Source organism: Cavia porcellus, unplaced genomic scaffold (genome assembly GCF_034190915.1).
Source record: "Cavia porcellus strain 051 isolate PalLab524CR breed Dunkin Hartley unplaced genomic scaffold, mCavPor4.1 scaffold_1, whole genome shotgun sequence".
NCBI classification, from domain to species: domain Eukaryota; kingdom Metazoa; phylum Chordata; class Mammalia; order Rodentia; family Caviidae; genus Cavia; species Cavia porcellus.
Genome location: NW_026947484.1, coordinates 216422922 through 216445455, shown reverse-complemented (window position 1 = coordinate 216445455; position 22534 = coordinate 216422922). Strand labels below are relative to the sequence as shown.

Genomic DNA, 22534 nt, shown 5'->3' with positions numbered 1-22534 from the left:
GGCACACATGTCCCACCATGTGGGGTGCACGTGCATGACTGAGGTCACGCCTGGGCCCAGCCTGTGCTCACACACTGGGGTGGAGACTCACCGCTGAGTCCTGCTCTCACCTTGCCCTCTGAAACAGCTCCCTCCTTGACAGCACCAGAGGGCAGACTTTCCTCTCAAACAAGTGAGCTTATCTGCAAACAACATTTTTTTTTTGGCACTCAGCTATGGTAGGACCCCAAGACTTTCCTGAGAAGCCCACAAAGGCTAACCCACCCACACCGACACCTCTGCTTTCTGACCCCATCACAGCTACCAGAGTCCAGTAGGATTTTGCTGCTAAGAGGAGCTAAGGCTCATGGCATGAGCCAGCACAAACCATTCTTCCAGCCAGTGTGAAGTCTTCTGAAGCATCAGCAGGCAATCACCCATAGCCCATAGCTTCAAGCCTGGTCTCATGTCACCTTTTGCCACCACTCTGAACTGAAGAAGACATAGCCTACTCATGTGTCCATACATCAACTTGTTTGTCCACACATCCTTCTCTCCTCTCTCTTCCTTTTCCCTTCTGTCTCTCGGGCTCTGATAACTTAGACGCAAAAAGTATCTTCTCTTTCTCTTTTTTCCTTCTTGGTACCCAGGAAGAAGGACTGAAAACAACAAGCTCAAAAACCAGCCCATGCTCCCAAACAAATATGGAGGTGGGAGATGGGAGGAAAGAATGGGACCTCTCTGCCAGGCCTGCCCTGCCCAGCAGGCCGGCCAGATGAGACCAGCCTTGCACAGCAGAACGGTTCAGGGGCAGAGACATGGGCACTAATTAGAGACATGATATGAGCATGACTGTGCTGAGTACAGCCCCCATGCTGGAGTCCTCCTGGATTCCCGGGTAATATACCCCACCCACGTGTGAGCTACTTATCCCAAACTCAGCACTGATCCAGGGTAGGCAGGAGAAAGGAAGATTCTCCTTGATGTATTTCTCTTTTTATAATTCTTTTAATTTTAAAGAGGATAAAACCAAGGAAAATAAAACAGGATAAAACCAATCAAAATAAACCAGTATAAGTGATACAGGACTTCAAAACCTTACAAAATCAATAGTTACCATAATGCCTTTTGTTGTGTTGTCTTCAAAATAGCTGCAGATACCTTCAGACACAGTAAAAATTGAACAGAACAGAATAGAAACAATGAAAACAAAACAGCGAATGCAATAAAGGACTTCAAAACAAGCCACTAATAAATCCAAAGTGGCTGCCATACTATGTCTTGCTCTCTTTCAAATACCTGCTCCTGCCATCAGATTTAACAATCAAACACAGCAAAAGAGAATAAAACCCAACCCAACAAAACAATGAAAATGATATTGTTTCCAGGCAGGGATCACCTCCTGGTGAGGCCTGGTTCTCTTACTCCACAGTCCACGATTGGTACTAACTCACAGAGAGAGCTTGGGTGTGGCTGTTCCCACTCTGGCAGTGTCCCGGGCATGGCGCTGGTTTCCAAGTAGGGATCACCTCCTTGTGAGGCCTGGTTCTCTCCCTCCGCAGTCCACAAATGGCACTGACTCACGAAGAGATGCTTGGGTCCGGCCATCCCTAATCCAGCAGCGGCCAGTGCATGAGGCTCTCTCCTTGATATCTTTCTTGAGAACTTGTTTTTCCAAGAATAAGCAAAATGCAGGCCAGTGACATAAAATCCTGCTCCACGTGGCATAAGCACCTACTGGTACCAAAAAAAAAAAGAATAAGCAAAATGCAAAGACCACTAACAATGAACTGTCCCATTGGTACTCGTGTCAGTCTCCAGCCCCCTCAGGCCCTATCCTCCACCATCCTCACCTCCACAGGATCATTCTGTGAACACCAAAGGCCCCCAACTCAGTGCACACCTTTCCTTTCCACTTCGCATAGCTGTTCCAGGGCAGGCAGGGCTGCACCCCGTGGGTGATGTGTACCACCTTCTCCAGGAGCCTCCATCTTCCCCTTGACCACTTCTGCACCCCCACATCCTGCCTCTCCTTCACATTCATACAGTCTCTGGCCTTCGAAGGAGACAGACCCATTCATCAATGATTTAGTCATATGTCCCATTCTGCTTTGTTTAACTACATCGTCACAAGATGATTCCTCCTGAAAACTTTTAAGGAGCCCAAGAGGAGACCCAAAGTAAGAAATGCTGGGTACACACAGGGAACATGGAGGATGTGTAGCTTGACGACCTCAAAAAGGTGAGCAGGTAAGAGGTTATTCCAGTACTGTTTTCTAAAGCAAGCAGGAAGTATCCAGAGCCTTGACCATAGCCTTCCCCAGGGATCAGTTGCTCTCACACCACAGAGAGGTCATTGGAGACAACAGGGAAGTTTCTGGGCCCTTAGACAGAGGCACTTTGGTCTAATGGTTATGACTTTGAGCTCTGTAGTTCACACCTTGGATCTAAATTGTAGCTCCATAATTTAGGCCTAGGGAACCTTAAGCAAATTCACTTATACTACTTAGGCTTGGTTTCTACATCTGTCAAAAGGGGATATCATAGTATTTACCTTATAAGGAAGTTGTATAATAGAGTGATGTTGGTAAATTGTGGCACCATTACGACCTAAGTCCTTGGTAAACATTAGCTACTATTCTCAGTATGGTCTGTCACGATCACATTTGAGACCTGGGTCTCCCTGTTCAGTCCTCAAGGAAAGTAACCATCTTTCTTGAGGGTGCCCTGGGCCCATCCTGGCTGCTTCGCTCTCTAGCCAACCAGATGTGGCCAACGAGGACAGCAGATGAGGCGAGCTGGGCAGGCTGGGAACAGGACGGGACCACCCATCAGGTGGAAGGTGCTGGCAAGACAGCCTCTGTGCAGCTGCCGGGCAGCCGTCCAGGGTGACAGGCACAGTGCATGCGCGAGGGTGTGGAAACAGACAACAGGTGGCAGTTCTGCAGCAGTCAGTGGCTGGGGAGGGGAGGAGCAGTTGGTAACAGGGTGTCAGTGCTGGCGGGTGGGTCTCAGCAATGGACAGTTCCAGAGGGATTTTTGGAAGTCCTGGCAGCCAGGCGGCAGCAAGGATGTCTGTCTTCAGATCCCAGAATGCAAGGACCAGATGACAGGGGAGAAATGCAGAGAGAGCAAAGCAGAGTCTTAAGCCTAAAAGGACTGGGCAGTCACCAGGACCAAGCAGTGGGCACAGAGGCACTACGAGAAAACAGGATCCAGGGCAGGCGAGAAGGACCACATTGCCTGAATGTGGCAGGTCCTGTGGGCCAACTTTATCCCGACTCTTGAGCTCAGTCCAGGTGCACAATCACTGGTGCAGAAAGGACAGATCTGATACCGCACTGTCTCCACCAGGAGTGTACAGGAGACTGAAGCTAGAGGCTAAAATATCTCATCAGCTGTGGTGCACACACCCATAACCCCAGCTACTTAAAGGAGCTGAGGCAGGAGGATTGCAAGTTCCGGACCAGCCTGAACAATTTAGTGAGACCCTATCTCAGAACAGAAAGAACAGGGAATGTGGCTCAATGTAGGACAGTTTCTGGCATGAGTTAGGCAATAGGTTCAATCCTCAGTATTCTGCCCTCTTTCTGTCAAAAAAATTCTCTTTTTCTATTTCCTTTTTGGTGCTTAGGGAGCAGGAAACATAAGCAGAAGCTCATACCCAGACCGTACTCCCAAGGGAAGGTGGAGAGGGAGGCTGGGGGATCGAGGCAGCAGTGCCTTGTGTCGGGAGGCCAGTGTGGGGATATGTGCCTCTCTCCCCAGCACACGTGTGTGCAAACACGAGTCCTATCCAGCGACTACTCCAGTGCTCCTGATTTGCCCTTTTGCATGCTTTCTTCCCCCTGAATCCTGTGTCTTAATGAGGAAAACCCAAAATAAGTACAATCCACTTTTCCAAAATTGAAAGTCCCAGTCTACCGGGACCTAGACAGCTCCCTGACAGTCATCTGGTGACATGTCACTCATTTGTTTCCTTCACCCCCATAGAAGGAGTGGTGTGCAGCTGTGAACACAGCTGGAGAGAGCTGGGCCTCCAGTTAGGGAAGGGGTTGAGAGTTCCCACGCCCCGATGTAGGTTCATCTCCAACACGTCATGTTCTCAGGCTAAGTCAACTACTCCTCGACAAATTCTGTTCTAGACCTGTATCTTGCAAATGACCCCAAAAGACTTTGTCTTGGGGGTCAAGTGACCTCGAGAGACAAGCTTAAGTGTAATTGCAATAGACCCACCTCCTCACAAAGGAAACCACCCATATACATCCGTGTTGAATGTTAAATCCTATACTTTCACATCTATATTAGTCCCTAATAAGCACATACACATACACACACACACATATATAGCACAACTTGCTCTCTTGATCACTAGTCTTTAAAACAAGGGATGTGAGCAGTGACATCAGGGTATGCTTAAGAGTGGACTTCAGTCACCCGTGCACCCTCACCCAGGCTTTGAGCACATCAGCCAGGCTGCCTCCATCCCTAAACTCTGGCCCCTCCTTCCTCCCCAGTAAGATGGTCTGAAGGGCTAGAGACCTGGACTAGGGGGAGGAGGCCTGGGTGTCTTCTCAGTTTGCTCTGTGCTCTGGAATCTGACTATTAATGTGAACAACAAAGGGATCTAGCTGGATCTGAGCCTGGGAAACCCCTGTGGAATTCAAACCAGGCCTTTGGAATGGAAAAACTGTCACAGAGTCTTCCCTGACCTCCAGGGCTTCCTGGTTATAAAAGAGACAGTGTGACCCGTGATATCAGCCCAGGTGTTTCCCAGGGAGGGAATTCGATGGAAGAAGAATCACACAGGTGGTGGAAGAGCTGAGAAGCCAGGGATGTCCAGTGAGAGGTGCAATGGTGATGAGATGCAACTTGAGCTGGATCCATGAGGAAACAGATTCTTCCAAGGACACAAGAACCAGGCAGAGAGGAACATCTTGACTGTTTTCCCCCTACCACCTTGTAGTCTCGTGTGAGGACTCCCAAGCTGACCCGGAAGCCTAAGGACTTGGAGACTTGGAAAGTGGTCCCTGCAGAGGAGCCCGAGGAAGGGAGAAACTAAACCAAGAACAACAGGCAATTGGCCAGCATCAGCCAAAAAATGATGGCCCAGTGGGCCTTAGCTAGCTCATCTGTAAGTGATTCTTCTAGAGTAATCCTAGAATTAGCTTCCTGAGCCCTCTTAGTCTCATAAAGGTGACATGGCTTAGCTGCCTCTGATGGCAAAGAGATTCTGCTGGCGTGCACAGGAAAAAAGCTGCTGTGTACACTCAGCAATGATGACCCCACTGAAGGCCCCTGGGTTGTCCGTGAACAGAGGTGCCCTCCTACTGGAACTGTCTTTGTGCCCTAGTTAAAGGTCTAGAGGGCTCCTTGAGCCATTTCTTGTCCTGGAAGAAGGCATGGCCTGTGCCTGGCCAGTGGCCATCTGGCTGTGGAATAGGAGGGTGGCATTGTTCAGAGTCCCAGTGTGCTCAGCCTGCTGCTCGGAGAAGACCAGAGAGCTCTCTCCTTTCATCCCACCACCCCTCTCCCTAAAATTCTGTGGCTCACCACAGAACTCGAGCCTGCACTGGCTGGGCTCCTCCTGCATCCTTATCATCCCTCCCGGGCTCAGCACTTCCTCCCCCCACTCAGCCTGAGCCTGTCCTGATGTGGGAAGCCCCATCCTTCAGGGCCCCAGCACAGGAGCCTTGGGAATAAGGGTCGAGAGCAGAGAGGGTGGGGAGAGGACCAGGACATTTCTAAGATTCCGAGAAGCTTTTCTGGCCCTGCCCAGGGTAGGCTTGGTGTGAGAACCCAAGAGAGGGTGTGGAGGCGAGGATCCCCCCGGCCCGTCTGGGCCCGCCTTGCACAGTCAAGCTGACGTGTGCTCGATTTGCACCACCAGTTGCAGCATCTCTTATAAATTGTGTCCTCGGTCGGTCTGTGTGTTCTCCAGAGGTAGGAGTCCATCTGCAGAGCAGAGTTCAGCTCCTGCCCCACCCCTCACCACACTGCACGAATCCAGGAGTCACTCCCTGGGCAGGGAGTCCCACTGAGGGCCAGCTGTGGAACTCGTGAGGCCCAGGGAAAAGGAAACTATGGGGTTTTTTATTAAGGTGGTTCAACTGTTTAAGATAGCGGCAACAAAGCGTTCAGCCAAGCACGGGACCCCACGTGAGGTCCCTTGAGGTCCCATGCAACTGCACAGATGGCTTGCACATGGAGCAACCCTGGTGGTATGTGTGGTAGCTCCCCTTCAAAGATGCCACCTTTAACATCTTACTTCCCTATCCCATACACTCCTATCCTATCCTATCCTATCCTATCCTATCCTATCCTATCCTATCCAGGACCCACTATCCTACCAGGAGGCAGAATCTATATCCTTCTCTTGAATCTAGACTTGACACCAAATGCCATGGAAATGACATTCGTGTACCTCCAAGGCTGGGTCATAAGAAATCTTGTGGGTTCTGCATGGCCTCATGGGACACTTGCTCTTGGAATGTTCCCTCTCAGAACCCAGCCACCAGCGTATGAGAAACCGAACTACCTGGGGAAACCATGTGTAAGTCATGGCCCAGGATGACCCTCAGGTGGACAGCCAGCACCCACACTGTGCTGAGTCACCTTGATCATCTCGTCTCCTCATGTGACTCCACATGAGGAGATCTGAGTGAGAACCACCTGGCTGAGCCAAGGCAACTCACAAAACCATAAGGGTTTGTTAGAAGTCATGAAGTTTGGGGCTGGGGATTTAGCTCAGTGGTTTAAGTGCCTGCCTGGCAAGTGCAAGGTCATGAATTCAATCCCCAATATCAAAAAAAAAAAAAAAAAAAAAAAAGAAGTCATGAAGTTTTGTGGTGGTTGCCATGCAACAACAAATAACAGATGTGCTTGAAGGAGTGACATCGCTTTGAATACAATGTGAATGTTCTGGGATGCATGATGTGACAGTACTCGCTGAGCACACAGTAGGAGCTCAGGAAAGATGGCAGCTGGCCTCACAGCATCAGCACCAGGCATGTGGTCCCCCTGACACAGGATGTGCTCTCTAACGGATACTCTCTGTGATGAAATATTTGCCATCTGGCTTCTACCCAGCATCTCCCTGGATAATGAGGATGGGGATACTGTTGTCTCTAGAGATTCACTTCCTCCAGCCCTGTTCCCACCCTTCCTAACTCAGGAAGTGCAAAGCAATTTTCCCCCAGGGCCCATTTACCCAGAGCAACATAACAGGATTCCAAACCCAATCTCGGAGCTAATTCCAATGTCTGCCTTCACCGTAATAATAATATGGATGCTGCACCTGCCCCAGGATTCCATTCTCTCACCTGGTTCATTTGTTTTTCCAGGATCTTTAAAGCTTTTATTAAATTTCATGCTTCAGATGAAAAATTCCGAAGGTAGAAGATGACCAGTCTCTGTGAGTCTCTTCAGCCTTCCTCCCTACTCAGCAGCTTTTTGCAAGCCCCCTCCTCACCGCTTGCTTCTCAGAGGTCCTCTCACATCCTGTGAATGCTTGTTTTGGTTGCTGGTCACATTGTCTTGTCCCATGTGCCACCAAACTTGAAACCCATGCCCAATGCAGCCCCAAGAGCAGGGACCCAACTTGGGATGAGCTCGAGGCTAAAAAAGCTGTCAATGGGTGGGGTGGTGGCACTCCCCAAAGGCTCATCTGAATGAAAGGGAACTCCAGGCCTTGACACAGCCTTCTTATGTCGCTCTTGAATCTCTGGCCCTGCTCCTTACAGATGCATCACTCCCTCAAGTGGGCACAACACAGGCAAAATCAAGCGATCAGAGACCTAAAGCAAAAGGCTGAACTGGGCAAACTGAGACTACAACTCCAGCCATCCACCACACACTCCCAGGAAAGCAAAAAGATGTAGAGGGACCCATGCCACTAGTCTGCAGGGGTAATCCTTGCTTTTGTTTTGTGCATGTACAGGCCACTCCCCGACCCCATCCTGAGTCTTGAATTCCGAGTGCACCATCACTGAGCTATTGCCCAGCCCCTTCTATTTCTTAAATTTTGATTCAAGATCTTCTTGTGTTGGCCCAGGTTGACCTCGAACTTTGGATCCTCCTGTTTCAGCCTTCCAAGTAGCTGGGGTTACAATCGTGTATCACCATGCCTGATTAGCATGCACACAACTTTAAATATCCTCATTACCAGACAGGTCCCCAAGCAGTTTTCATGTATCATATTACTTGCAATTCACTTTTTCAGCTATAGGGTGGTCAGTGATCGCCAGACCAACAACTATCATGCAGCAGGAAACATTTTCGAGGTAAGCGATATTCTTTCTTTCATTGTCTTCCCTGCCCACAACCCATCCCAACCCCAACTCCTATGCAAGCAGCTGGACTATTTATTCTCTGCCTTAGAGGAGGGATGTCACAGGGCATAAAAGGAAAAGAAAAGCTTTGATATTGGGGAAAGATTAAAATATTTAGGAGAAACATTTTAATAGCAGGTAAGGCTTCTCTCCTTCCTCTGTGCTCCTAAAATAAACAATGAAGGGTCCTCTGAAACAATGAAAGAATAAAAGAGGAAAGGGGATGGGAGGAAAGAGGTTGGTGGGCGCAGAAATAGTCCCTCACACAAAGGGCTCAGACAGATGAGATGAATAATGTACCAACTAACCTCTGCAGCACCCAGAAGGCTGGGCACCAGCCATCACCAGCATCTGTTGATCCCTGGCTGGCTTTCCTGCCTGGCCCACATGTGACTCAGCCTTTCACAGCAGCAAGGCGGGAGTCACACTCTGTCCCATCTCCACACAAGTCCTCCTACCCCATCCCACAAGCTCTGAAGACCTCTGAATTCTCAAGAGAAGGAAATTGGGTCCTAAACCCCCAGCTACATCACCAGCCTCCAGGCACCTGCCACGAAGCAGCTTAAACCTCCACTTGTCCCCATGAGCTGAGCCAGAGTTAAATGTACTGCAGTTAGGAAACATTCTGAGCCCTGATTGGTGCCCTGCCTTCCCTTGCGGCCAGCAGATACGCAAATTCCTCCAACTCACTCTGCACACCTGCCCGCAGACTTGACCCTTCTCCCATGCCTCTCCAGGTGAACCTGCTCCAATATCCAATATCCAAGAAGGATATTTCCTTCTTCCACGCTGTTTCAAGCTGTATGCTTTACCTCTTTCTATTCTTGTTGCAGTGTGTTGTAATTATTACTTAATGGGCCTGTCTGTCACTGGACTGGAGCATCTCAAGAGCAGGACCCAAGTCTTGTTTTTTGGTAGTGGGAATTGAACCCAGGACCTTTGTAGTGAGATAGTGAGCTATATCCCCAGAACTTTTTGGTTTTTACTTGTTTGTTTGTTTTGTCTTTTGAGGCAGGATCTCCCTGTGCAGTTCAGACTGGTCTTGAGCTCACTTCGTTTTTTGGTTTTAATTTTATTTATTTATAGTTTTTTTAGCTCACTTTGTAGCCCAGGCTGGTCTCAAACTTGCAACAATCCTCCTGTCTCAGCCTCCTGAGTGCCGGGATTACAGGCATGCACCACCACACCCAGCTCCCAATTTTTTCTTTTCATTTTTGAAACAAGTTCATGCTACATTGATAAACTGTTCAGTCTGGGCTCAGACTTGCTATTAATACTACTCAGGCCCCCGGAGTGCTGGATTATAGTTGTGCATCACCACATCCAGCCCAAACCTAGCTCATTTTTGCAAACCTTGTAATTGGCACATAGTAAGCACTAAATTAGTGTTTCTATAGTTAAATTGAATTGTCCATTTTATTATCTTTTTTCAGTTAAAAACAGAATTCCTCATTTTAAACACTGCCAAAAAGACAGTAGTAAAAACAAAGCTGTTAAATAAACCACACTTTGGTAAACCATCAAGTTCAAGCCGTTCCTAATTGAGGCTTACCATCTCCTGCAGCGGGCACTCCAGGCTCTGTCACCCGGACCCTTCCTACCTTTGCAGTTCTCCTTGATTTCCAGGCTTAATGAACCCAGTATTCTGAACTTGGCAGGACCTCACCCCTTACCTTATTAAGAAGAATAAGAAATGTCTGACATGAACTCTTCGAATTCCCATCCCCTGCCTCAAAACTCTCTGAAACGATTGGCAGAAGTCATAAGGGAGGAGAAAACCTCACACATCATCTAGAGGAAACGGATAAAATCTCACAGGTGTGCAATCAATGGTGCGGGCGCATACCTGAAGTTCCAGCCATTCAGGAGGCCGAGGCAAGGGGCTGACTCGAACCCAGGAGTCCAAGACCACCTCAGCAACACAGACAGACCTTTTCTCAAAAAAAACCTTTTAATATACATATACAACCCTGACCTAACCACTCAACTTGTAAACATTCATTCTGAAGGAAGCGTGGACAAGTATACCAAGCATTCCACAAAGATGCTCTTTGCAGAACTGTTTCTAAAACAAATCCTTCTAGCCTGTTTTTTAGTCTATCTTTGCTTTCTGGAATTTAGCCACTCTGGCCTTTCAGCTTCTCTTTCTATTCCTTCAATCTCCACTCATAAGTCCCTACATTCTACCCTAAAATCCCAGGCCCACAGTGTGTCCCATCCCAGTCCAATTTATTCAGTCTCATTCAGACTTCCTGGAAGTCTAGAAAGCCTTATGAAAGATCCTTGCACAGAGAACAGACCCTTGGCAAGAGCTCACAATACAGCACATGGTGGTTTGGTCGAATCCCACCTTCACACTGCCTGAGCTGCTCCTTTCTGACATGGGCACAGCTCTTTTCTCCTGAATTTGCCTGAAACATTTTCTAAAGAAACTTTAGGTTTGGCGTTTTCTTTAAAGGAAGGATTTTTGGGTGCAGTTCTGTAGTCAGTGTGTGCTGAAACACACATATTAATTGGGGTATATGAATCGTTTTTAAGAAATAAAAACTGGACAGGGGTGTAGGGGACATGTTTGGCACACTTAAGTCCCCAGTCCCAATTCCCAGTACAAAAAAATTTCTGTACCAAAGGAAGGAAGGAAGAAAGGAAGGATGGATGGATGGATATTAGTTTTCACATTGCTAGGAACAAATACGTGACACAAAGTAAAGGAGGATTAATCCGGCTCACAGTTCCATGGCTCCAGGGAGAAACATTGTGCAGAAGAGCATGACCAAGAGAAACTGTTAAACTGTCGGCAGCCAGGATGCAGAGCAGGGAAACAGTACCAGAGCGGAAGGGGCGAGGGGTCAGATACAGACCGCAAGGTCACACCTCCTTGATCCACCCAGACAGCTCGGATGTGTGCTTTGCTAATCCCATAGGCGGCTCCCAAGACAATCAAGTCGCCAGTAAAGCTTAATGTCGCAGAAAGAAATGAGGCTGAACGTTTCCTTCTTTATCACTTTTCTCATTACCAAAACAATACGCACAAGATAAAGGAGAGGTTTATTTTGGTGCATGGTTTTTAGAGGTTCAGTCCATAGTTGGCCGCTGTAAGGCGGGAGAGACACAGAAGCAGAGGGCGAAGGGAAGAGCTGGGGAGGGCGATGGACCTTCCGGGTCGCACCCCAGTGACTCACCTCTTCTGACCAGACTTTCCTGCTGGCAGCAAGTCAGCCCTAGTGCCCCATGACCCAACCACTTGCCAAAAGCCCTGCATACAAGCTCATGAGGCTTAGGGGGACATTCTAGGTCCAAACTATGCTGTTTTCTGTCTTAGGATGGCGAGCATCTGGCAAGCATCTTCTTCCCGGGTAGAACTTACTGAAGCCCCAGCCGCCTGCCCCTTTCAGTTCTGGGGGTAACCCCACAACACAGGTCCCTTCTTTTTCCCATGAGCCCAGATGAGCTGACAAGTCGGTCCTTAGAAGAATAATGCAATCACATATTTCTCTGTGGGATGGCTCCAGAGAGCACTGTACTATGTTTAACTGTAACTGGTTTTTAAAAGATGACACTAGCATGGTGGTACAGCCATGTAATCCATATCCCAGCACTTGGGAGGCTGAGGCAAGAAGACTGTCCCGAGTCCAACGCTAGTCTAGGCTGTAGAGCAGTCTAAACCCCAGAGCAAGATCTGACTCACAAAATAAATAAATAAATAATAGTGCTGGGGATTTAGCTCAGTGGTACAAGGGCCATCCTGGCAAAAACAAGGTTGTGAGTTCAATCCCCAGTACCAAAAAAAGAAAAAAATAATAATAAATAATAAATAATTAAAATAACCAAACATCTAAAGAATGACATTTGGGTGCAATTTTAACTCTAATTAAAAATAAAAGGGGCTGGGGATTTAGCTCAGCAGCATAAGCGCCTGCCTTGCAAGCAGGCAGTCATGAGTTCGATCCCCGGTACCGATAAAAAGGAAAAAGACTAAATAAATAAATAAATAAATAAAATAAAAATGAAAAATGACCCTTGAACATATTTTCAGTGTCCTTCAATGGTACCAAAGCATATACAGTTTTCTTAAAAATCCTCACTCCCTGTCATCCCTGCCATAGGCACCCAGCTGTCTCCCCAAGTCCCAGCACACGTGGAAAAACATTTGGGTGGAACATGCTCTGCCTTATTCTCTCCTTTACCCTTTTTACATAACAATGCATCTTAGAGAGTTTTCTTTGTCGTATTGCCAACTGTCTCATCCATAAACCGCACACCCAGGTCCACGGTGATGGACACTTCAGTTTGCTCCTGGACTTTTACAAACACACTGCAAAAGAAAAAAACCTCTAATACTTTGTATTATCAGAAAAAAATGCTTTAAAATGGGGTTTCTAGGTCAAAGCACATATGTATTTAAAATTTTGATGAATTAAACTGCCCTCCAAAATATTTACGCCCATTCACCCTTCCACCATTAGAGCTCTTTTCTTCCTCAGTTTTACCAGTCATTCAACAAATATTTTCAGCTTTGTCAACCTAACTAAGCATCTAAGAAATCTAACTAAACATCTAAAGAATGACATTTGGGTGCAGTTTTAACTCTCATTTCTTTTAAAATAGGTAAGATTGAACAAAAAGTGCTTGGCGAACATATTTTCCCCCTAGAGCTGAGGGTGGAGCCAGGGCTTTGTGTGTGCTGGCAGATACTCTACCACTGAGCAACATCCTCAGCCCCACGAGGCCTCCAAAGGGCAAATTGGTCCCTAATTGCCTAATTGTCCAAACCTCCAAACAACGGCTTATTAGTTCAGTGTCTTTCAGCAATTTGCTTGTCTGTTTTTTTGTGGTTTTGTTTTGTTGGGGGTTTTTTGTTGGTTGGTTTCTCATCAGTAAAATGGCATTATAATAACAGCAACCTTCATCATGCAGTTCTGATAAAAATTAAATGTGTAGCTAAAGATAAGCCCCATAAACCAAGCATGGTGATACACACCTGTAATCCAAGCGCCATGAGAGACTGAGGCGGGAGGACTCTAAATTCACAACCAGACCAGGCAATTTAGCAAGATACTGTCTTAAATTTTTAAAATAAAACTGAAAAGGGCTGTGGATACAGCTCAGAACTCCCTGGGTTCAATCTGCAGGACCATAAATAAACAAATAGACTCTGTATAAGTACTATCACTGTTATCTTTTTGTATGTTTAATAACATTTCTATTGGGGGCTGGGGATTTAGCTCAGCGGCATAAGCGCCTTCCTTGCAAGTGTGCAGTCGTGAGTTCAATCCCTGGTACCGATAAAAATGAAAAAGACAAAAAAAAAATAACATTTCTATTATTTTTCTTATAAAATTTCTATTCACACCTTTCGCATATTTTGTCATTGGCTGTTACTTATTTTTCTTTCTGCAATATAAGCTTTTTATATATTTAAGAAACCAACCAACCTACTGTCATTGGGTAGTAAATGTTTTTCCACCTTGTCCTATCTTTTGACTTTAAGGTATTTTTTGTCATTCCAAAATTTTTGTATACAGTTAGTTACATCAACCTTTTATGACTTTTATGGGTTTTTTTTTTGGAGGGGGGACATAATACTGGGAACCGAACTCAGGACCTCATACTTGCCTTTCATTGACTTTTGGACTTCAAGCTGTGTTTCCGAAACCTCCCTTCTTGAAATATGGCGAAATAGAAGCTGGGGTTCTCCCTGTCCTATGAATGGGCCGATGTTATCTCCTAAGACTGCAATGCAACCTCTCTGCACTTCTCTCTGAAGTCTCTGAAAAGCAGCCCCAGGGAGGACCCATTCGTGCTCCAGAGAGTTCAGGAACTCCCCCTCACCTGCTGAATTGAAAATCGGCTTCTCAGTACAAGCATCTGCCTGGGCGACACCTTTGTCGGTGAGGAAGTCGCTGTACTCTTGCCAAGCCATGGACCCTGGATGCCGGCTGGAGACCGGGGAGACGCCTGCGCTAGCCAGTCCTTCCTTACTGTGTCGGCTGGTGGATGCTGGTGACTTTTGCAGTTGCACACTGCCAAAGACCTGGGCGACGTCAGGAGCATCAGCATAGTCACCAGGAGGTGGTCTCTCTCCAGCCTCTGCCTCCTTTCCTGTGTTTTCGTTCCATTGTCAGACAGACTTCTACCTTGGAAGCAAGATGGTGGCAATGGCCCTGGCGGCCAGTGCTGCTCCCAAGCCATCCTCAGTCCAAATCTAGCTGGAAAGAGTACCTGCCTTCTTCCCACCACCTCAGTAAACTTCTGGTTACTTTTGTCGTTTTTCATTGGGTTATATGGCCCCTACCCCGCCCAATCAGTTGCAATGACCATTAGAGTGCACTGCTCTGAGTGGTCAGGCTGAGCTCACACCCACGCTTGGCATCAAGAATTGAGGGAATTGCACAAGCATGGTACAACCTGGTACAGCACCACAGAAGGAAACTAACATACATTTCCCAAAGAAGGAAGAACGGAAACTGTTGATCCCAAACACCAAATAGCTACCTGGTGGAATGCAGACCACTGGTGCCCTCTTGGAAGCGGGGGGATGGGCCTGAAGCCCAAACCCCAGGCTATTTTTCTCGGCTCTTTCTGCCACTCTCCCCTGCCCTGGAGGCAATGGTTCCCGCTTCCAAACACAACATGGTCCCCCAAGGTTTGTGGCTTAGCCGCAGGACCAGTGTGAACAGATCCTAACCAAACCCCAGACCAGGCGATGGCTGGCGTGGTCCAGCCAACTCCGAATTATTAGAACCAGGAGTCCCAGTCCCAACAGTTGCATGATTGTTTATCTTTGTTGGGGAAAAACTGTAGCCTGAGCCATAAATCACTGTCCAGCTGGATGGCTTCGCTGAAATGTTTGTTTAAACAATGAAATCTCCTGACGAACTGAAAATATAGGGTGGATCACCCTGTCCTCCTCGGACCCAGCCTCACAGGCCAGAGCTTGGGGCCTGTGAAAGGGACTCAAGACTGGCTCCCCACCTCCACTCCCCACCCCTCTCATCCCCAATATCAGCCCTAAAGAATGAAGCCACAGCATAGCTAATCTGAAACAGCAGATAATGCAAAAGCCATGTCTATCAATCTTTGAAATGCAATCTCTGGAGTGGTTTGCATTGGACGTGCCTTCCTAATGGAAGTAGCGTTTCTTGGCTAATGTGAACAAAGAGACTGTGTAAGGGATACCCTCTGCAGGAGCACTTCATGGAGAGCTGTAGGGACATCAGGCTCTGCGCTGACCTGCTGTGGGACACGGGCAAAAAACTCGCACTCTCTGGCCTTGCTTTCCTTTCTTGTTCCATGAAGTCACGCTGGGTCTTGCAATTCCTCTGAGCTCCTCCTTGCTAAAAGGCAGCTGTGGACGTGCAGTCCCAAAAGCAAAACTAGATAAACAGAAGGGGTGCGGGGAGGAGAAGGAAAGGAAGGATCAAAGCAGGCTGATTCCCTCGCTCTGTCTCTGCCAACCCTGGAATATTCTCTTCTGAGTTCTCTGATGTTTCAGAGGGAAGAGGAAGAACTACTGTTACGGAGCCTGGTACATCCTGAGGCGGAGGTAAAGGGCAACTACTAATCCCAGGATGACTGTGACAGGAATCAAATCAGACCTCAGGACGGAGGCCTATGCCGAGCCCAGCCAACCTTCTAAGAAACTACAGGAGCTGACGAGTCTGGGTGGGGTCAGACCTGAGCCACTTCCATTTTGGCTGTTTCTGAAAAAAAATAAGGCAGAAGAGCCCTGCTCCTTGCCAGCCTGAGAGCCAAGACCCTGCCTCTGGGATGGGAGCCATGACAGGACTGCGAATGACCTTGTGATGTGGGTACTCGGGGACCTGCTCATTGGTTTGCCAAATATTTTCTTTTTTTTTTTTTTTTTTTTTATTTAAAGAAAAGGAAACGAAAAAAGAAAAAAAAAATACATGGAGATTAAAAAAAAAAGGGTAGAAATAATACTAAATTACAGACAAACAAAAGGTAAGAAATTGCCGGTTGATAAGTTACAAATTGTCATCTTCGAAATGGCTGTTCAGGTTATAGAATTAAAGTATTTAGAATGACATTCAAAAAAGTGACCCTATAAACCATTCTGCTCTATGGTCGAACAAAAGCTCCGTAATATGATTAGCAGTCCCACCTATTTGTTTTACATCTCTAAGAGGGTAAGGTTAACCATATCAAAACAGAACAGAACATTTGAAAAAAAAAATAAAAAATAAAAAACAATTTAAAGAAATACAGATTTCAAAGCAAGTCCACTGGAGATCTACCTTATCTAACTGTCTCTAGCTTCTTACAAATAGTTGTCCCTAACTTCACCCACTTTCTATACTTATTGCATATTATAGAACTAATCAAATCATTACAGGATGATGGAGTCTTTTTAGGTCCTCAAGTTCCAAATTAGGGAAGACAATAGCAACTACCATCGCATCTCTCATTCTCTTTGTGATAGCCATCCCCATCTCTGCATATGCTGAAGTTGAGCTGAAGAAACCAGTCCAATGTCATTCTAATCAGCAAGCAATAGATTGCTAGAATTTATATTATAATGCTACAAAATAAGCCTCGGGTTTTTCAGGTCTCTTCCTCAGAGTATTTGTTCCTATCCTCTCTGTATTATAGGGAAAACCAAGTCATAACAAGACAGCGAAACAATTTCCTAGAAAAACATGCAATGGATAAGACTTATAAAACTATAATATAAATGATCTTCCGTAGCTACTATGTTTTCTCTTGTTATTTTCAATAGATTTGTCCACAACACTGGCTTATTATAGTTAAACATACTAACACCTATTTTTATAAAAACTAAACTTTGACTGCATTGTAGTATTTGAGAGCTGTTACTGATTCATACCAGTATGGATATCCTTTACATCTTGTCATGCTCAGAGTAGTTTCCTCTACTTTTAGGGTTGATTCTAACACGCATACCGATTTCAAATAGGATCAGTCAAGGCCAACCAATAGTCTTATGATTCAGATACAATTAAGATCAGTCATAGTAAGACAATGTAAGTAATACAGGATTTCAGCCTAAGTCAATAGGAAAGTAAGGATAGTTACCATGGTATAACCTGCTATTTTTGGTTCTAGAGGTCTGTGTCCTCAAATCTGACATGAGTGCCAAATATTTTCAAGAATAGATTAGTTGTTGGGTAGAGTGGAAGGCATAGCAAAAGCAAAGATGGGTAAGAGCAGAGCGCTTGGAGAATTTGATGAAAGGATGCAATTGGGTAAAACAAGACTGGAGGAGACGGGGAAGGACTGTAAAGGTTGCTTAGATGTGGGAAGCAGAATAGGGTCTGTAGTTAAGATCTGCATCGAGTCAGTGATGGAACTGTATTTCGGAGGCATTAAGGGATGTTTGCAGGAGTCCATTAGCTCTGTGATAGGACGGGGTGGGATGTGAATCAGCAGGGAAGTGTTAGGCTCCGTGATGCTTCCTTGACAAGGCAGTGTTTGCTGAGATCAAGTTCTTCCTGCTACTAAGCCTTTCCCTGGCCATGTATAACACCTACCGTGAGGGAAATGAGTGTGTGGTCTGTAACTCTTTGTTTAATGTTGGTCTTACTCAGATGGGGTGGGGGGAACCTGGTGTGGCTCAGGGCTGCACCCGGACCACCAAAACACACAGACCAGGGCTGGACACATGCAAAGCTCTCGGTGACTGTTGACTGAACACATAGGTGAAAATGGGATCTATAACTGGATTAGTTCCATGGTAGTCAGGGTACTCCTCGCAGTCCAGACCCAGAACCCGCAGGGCTCCGCCTCTTCGGGAGTTTTATTCCTCCGTCCCGAGTTCGAGTCTGTTTGGATGGAGGTATTGCCACCTGGTGGTCAACTGTAAGAACTACATCCAAAGAAGGCCCCCAGCCTGCTTCTTTCTTAGCATCTGCTGCCTAAAGCTCTAGAGACCGATCATCCACCCCCCTCAGCATGCACCCCGTTCCCAGCCACAAGAAGCTCGGCCCCGGCTTTTCCACTGTCTCAGGAGCAGAGCAAGCTGGGGGACGGAGTCTGTGCGAAGCTGTCCCTTTGTGCATCCTTGCGTCCAATGCTGGTATCTTTGCTCTTGGCATGCACTCTCACCCTGCCCGCCTCCACCTGGGCTCAGCCCCTCTGCCGCGTGACTTTGAACTTGTTTGTTCTTGAGAAAAAGTGACTTGCAAGGGATGAGTGAAAGTTTTCATGTGAGAAACTGATGGCCGTGTGAGGGAGGACTTATATGAGGTCTTAACCAAAACCAGTACAGAGATAGGCTGGGCGCGTTAAGACCCAAGGATGTCGTGTGCAGCCAAGGTACCACCTCTGGACGGTGGGCACTGGGGGAATGGGGGGGGGTCAGCATTGTTCCTTTATCATGTCTTGCATTGACAGAAGAGCACCTTCCTTGAAAGTCGCCCTTGCATCCTCTTCCTCCCCTCCCTTCCCTCACATCCACACATCCCTTGGGTCACGTCGCAACTGGCTTACACATTTAGAGACATATTTTTTCTTTTGGTACTAAAGATCGAACTCACAACCTCGCACTTGACAGGCAGGCGTGTGCCACTGAGCTGTGTCCATGGCCCTAAAGCCAAATATTGAAACCCAGCCTATGAAACAGAAAATGGAGTCCTGCCTGCAGTCTAATTGCTCTAAAGTGTCTCTCCAGTTCCAGGGGTCCAGCAGATCTTGACCGCACTCTTCCTGTATTCCGGGTACTCCTCTAGCTGCAAGAAAGTCAGCAACAGATAAACTTGGTAAGAACCACTGCCAGGGGCAATGTACATTCACCGTGGAGCTTTTACCCTGGAACTCCTCGTCCTGTGTCCTCCACTGTCACTTGCAGTGACGTGAGCACCTCCCTGCCACCTCATGGGGCAGTATGCATGAGATTTAAGAGGACAGAGCACTGAAAGGGTCTGTTCACAGGAACACAGCTGCTCTCCAAGTTCATATTATCTGTATGCGTTTGGTATGTGTGTGTTATTTCTTATATGTGTCTTTATATTTTTATGTACTGTTTTATATTCACTATAGCAGTTAAATGGGGTGCAGTGACAGTACCCCAAAGCCATCTCATGAGATCATAGTCTGCTTAGATGCATGGCAGTCGCCCATCACCCCCCAGGGACCACCTTGTAGATGGACATTCTGAGGCTGTCACAGCCAGAGGAGGCTACTTAAGAACAACAGAGCACCCCTGAGTGTCCCCTATCGGAGTGCTGCTCCTCCAGGGGACCACTGCACTGCTCACAAGTAATTACAGATTTTTCTCTCCCACAGCGTCACTCTGTTGGCAACCGGCATAGCCCAAATTGGCACTACTGCCAGTGCTGCAGTCCTCCCTGTGGGAAAAGACGTCCTTGGCTTTTATGATGCTCTTCATTAACTCTCCAGAGGAAGCCTGATTATTCTAAGCTCACTAGAGTCTCTTCTGTGCGATAATTTAAAGAGCGTTGCTCAAGGGCAAAGTCGAAGGACACAGGGTGCTACAATGCCACCATAAAAGTGCTCTTTTGAAGCAGCCCTGTCCTAATGCCCAGCCCCCCGAACCTGCCCTACCTCAGAGTGCAAGCTCTCCCAGCAGCTGTAGTTAAACTGGAGAGCCCCCCACAACCTGCGCCCTCTGACCTTCATTTAGGAACTGACCCTTGGTCCCAAATTTTTCTTCTTGGCTCTTCCCAGAAGGTCCATCATGTTCCACACTTGTAAGCTCAATTTTTACTGCTGGCAAATAGAGTCAGCTTTCCCAAGGGGCGCTTATTATGGATAGATAGGCTGCACCATCTTAAATTGGTTTCTCCTGTTCTCTCCTCAAGGCTGAACCTAGGCAAGCTCTCTTCCACTAAGCCACAGTTAAAGCCCTTTTTGCATTTTATTTTGAAATGGGGTCTTGCTTAGTTACCCAGGCTGGCTTTGAACCCAGAATCCTGCTTCCATCCATGCATAGCTGAGATTACAGGCATATGCCACTTTCCCCAGTTTAAATAAAATTATTAATACAACATGTGTGGCTCAGTGGCAGAGTACTTGCCTAGCATGTGTGAGGCACTGGTTTAATCCCAACACCCAAAAGAAGAAGGGAGGGGGAAGAAGTGATAGATTAATGAAAGGATTCTGCCGTGCTGACGCACACACATATCCACAGTGTGCTCTACAACAAAAACAACTAGAAACATAAGTGAATGTTTTGTGTGGGTTGCAAGGAAACAAAACAAGGACGGTTGACAGAACATTTCAAGCTCTCATGGAGCAGGCGAGAGCAAGCTTGGCTGGAGCGCCATGAGCAAGACACTCCAGACCCCTCCCTGGGTCAGGCGAGGCAGGGGCACTGTCATGTGGTGTCAGCAGAGGGGGAAGCTGCGCCCCCTGGTGATGCTCCTGGCAGCACGTGGTTGAAGACACTCAGAGCTGGCTGGCTGGAGGTGTGGGCTGGGGATGGTGGGAGTCAGACTATGAAGGATAAGGGTGGATGCCCGAGTAGTAAACGACAGGGGACCGACTACACTGCGGAGAGACAGGCTTCTGTCTGATGCAGGGGTGCTGCGCACACTGGGGGTCAGTGCCCAGGTTTCAGGACCAGGGAGGAGGGGAGACTGAGCTGCAGAGGGAAGGTGGAGGGGCACTGCTGTTGGCAGGAGCGTGGGGCAAAGGAGAGGGGCAGGCAGGAGGCACAGAGAGCAGCATTCACAACAAGGGGAAACTCAATAACCTACAAACTTCCGGACTTGACTTGAACTTCCCAGAACTCCAGGGCCGCAGCACAGGGCAGCCAGAGTGCTAAGGGGGGACAGGCACCTTCAGGGAGAGGGAGCATTGCAAGCCCTGGCTCCGGGCAGCGAGAGGAGGGTGAAATGTCAAGCACCATGCAAGTGGGAAGAAGCCAACTAAAATTGTGAATGAGCTGACAGAAGCTGCGTGTGGGATGGCGGGAGAGTTTCCAGGAACAGCACGGGCAGGAAGAGTCCGCAGCCATTCACGGCTGTCAGCTGGGAGACAATCACAAGACCCGATTCTGTCTGCAAGAAACCCCACTTTAAGTGTAAATGTAGACATAGGTACAGAGTATAAGATGATGGTCTGCAGGGGCAGCTCAGTGGTACAGTGCTTGCCTAGCACGTGTGACGCCCTATTTCTATTTCCAGGACCACAAAATTATCAGGTAGAATATAATAAAGTAAGGGAAAAGTTATACCACCCAAACATTAATCAGAGCAACTCTACTGACTGCATTAGTATCAAGTACAACAAATATTAGCCAAGATGAAAGAGGATGTTACTTGCTGAGAAAGGGGTCAATTCACCAAGAAGATACAACAACCCTAAATTCATAGCACCTTACGAAAGAGCTTCCATATACATGAGGCAAAACTAGTGGAAATGAAAGGAGAAATTGACAAATAATCATTGAGAGCTATAATTAGGTTATGAAGCAAGTAGACAGAAAATCAGTTAAGGATACAGAAGGTCTATCATCACGATCAATGAACTGACCTAGTTGAAATTGTAAATACTCTATCCAAGGTGTCCACACGAAATAGTCACTAACGTAGACCATATTTAGAGGCATAAAACAAGTCTAAACAATCCTCAAAGAATTGAGATTATGCAAAATATATTTTCTGATAAAGTGAAATAAACTAAAAATTAACAAAAAAAAGATGCTTGGGTATTCCCCGGAAACTTAATGACTGACGGGAATGCATGTTAGTCAGCTCTCATTACTATGATAAAACATCTAACAAAGACACCTCGGTGGAGGAATGATTTATTTTGGTTCATGGTTTCAGGGAGTCCAGTCCACAGTCCTCTGGCTCCATTGCACAGGCAGAACATCATGACAGAAGAGGGGGGTGGAATACAGCTGTTCATCTTGTGGCAGCTAGGAAGAGAGAGCAGGAAAGAGCCCAAGAGAAGGGACCAGGGACGGGGTAGAGTCCGTGTCACACCTCCGTGACCCGTCTCCTTCAGTTTGGCTTTGCTTCCTGTGTCCATAGCTTCCCGACAATGCTGTCAGATCATCTCATCCATGGCTTCGTCCTCTGAAGTCAAAGCTCGCTTGATCCAGTCACCTTCCAAATCCCCATCTTTCAAACAAGTGAACTGGGGAGGGAACATTTTAGATCTAACCATAGCAGAATATGTATTAGATTTTTGTTGTTTCATGTAAGTTACAGCCCTCTTCTCTACCACTTCAAAAGAATCCTTAGCAAAATCGATCTACTCATGGCTCACTGAGGCTT

At 47.0% G+C, this 22534-nt stretch overlaps 1 long non-coding RNA gene across 1 annotated transcript in view; it reads right to left on the bottom strand.

Annotated features, from left to right (window-relative positions):
• Positions 1-967: 967 nt before the first annotated feature.
• LOC134471254 (uncharacterized) overlaps positions 968-22534 on the bottom strand; it is a 32207-nt gene continuing 10640 nt past the window's right edge. Inside the window, exon 2 of the long non-coding RNA XR_010040540.1 lies at positions 968-22394. This is a non-coding gene — a long non-coding RNA (uncharacterized LOC134471254). The remainder of the gene's footprint in view (positions 22395-22534) is intronic.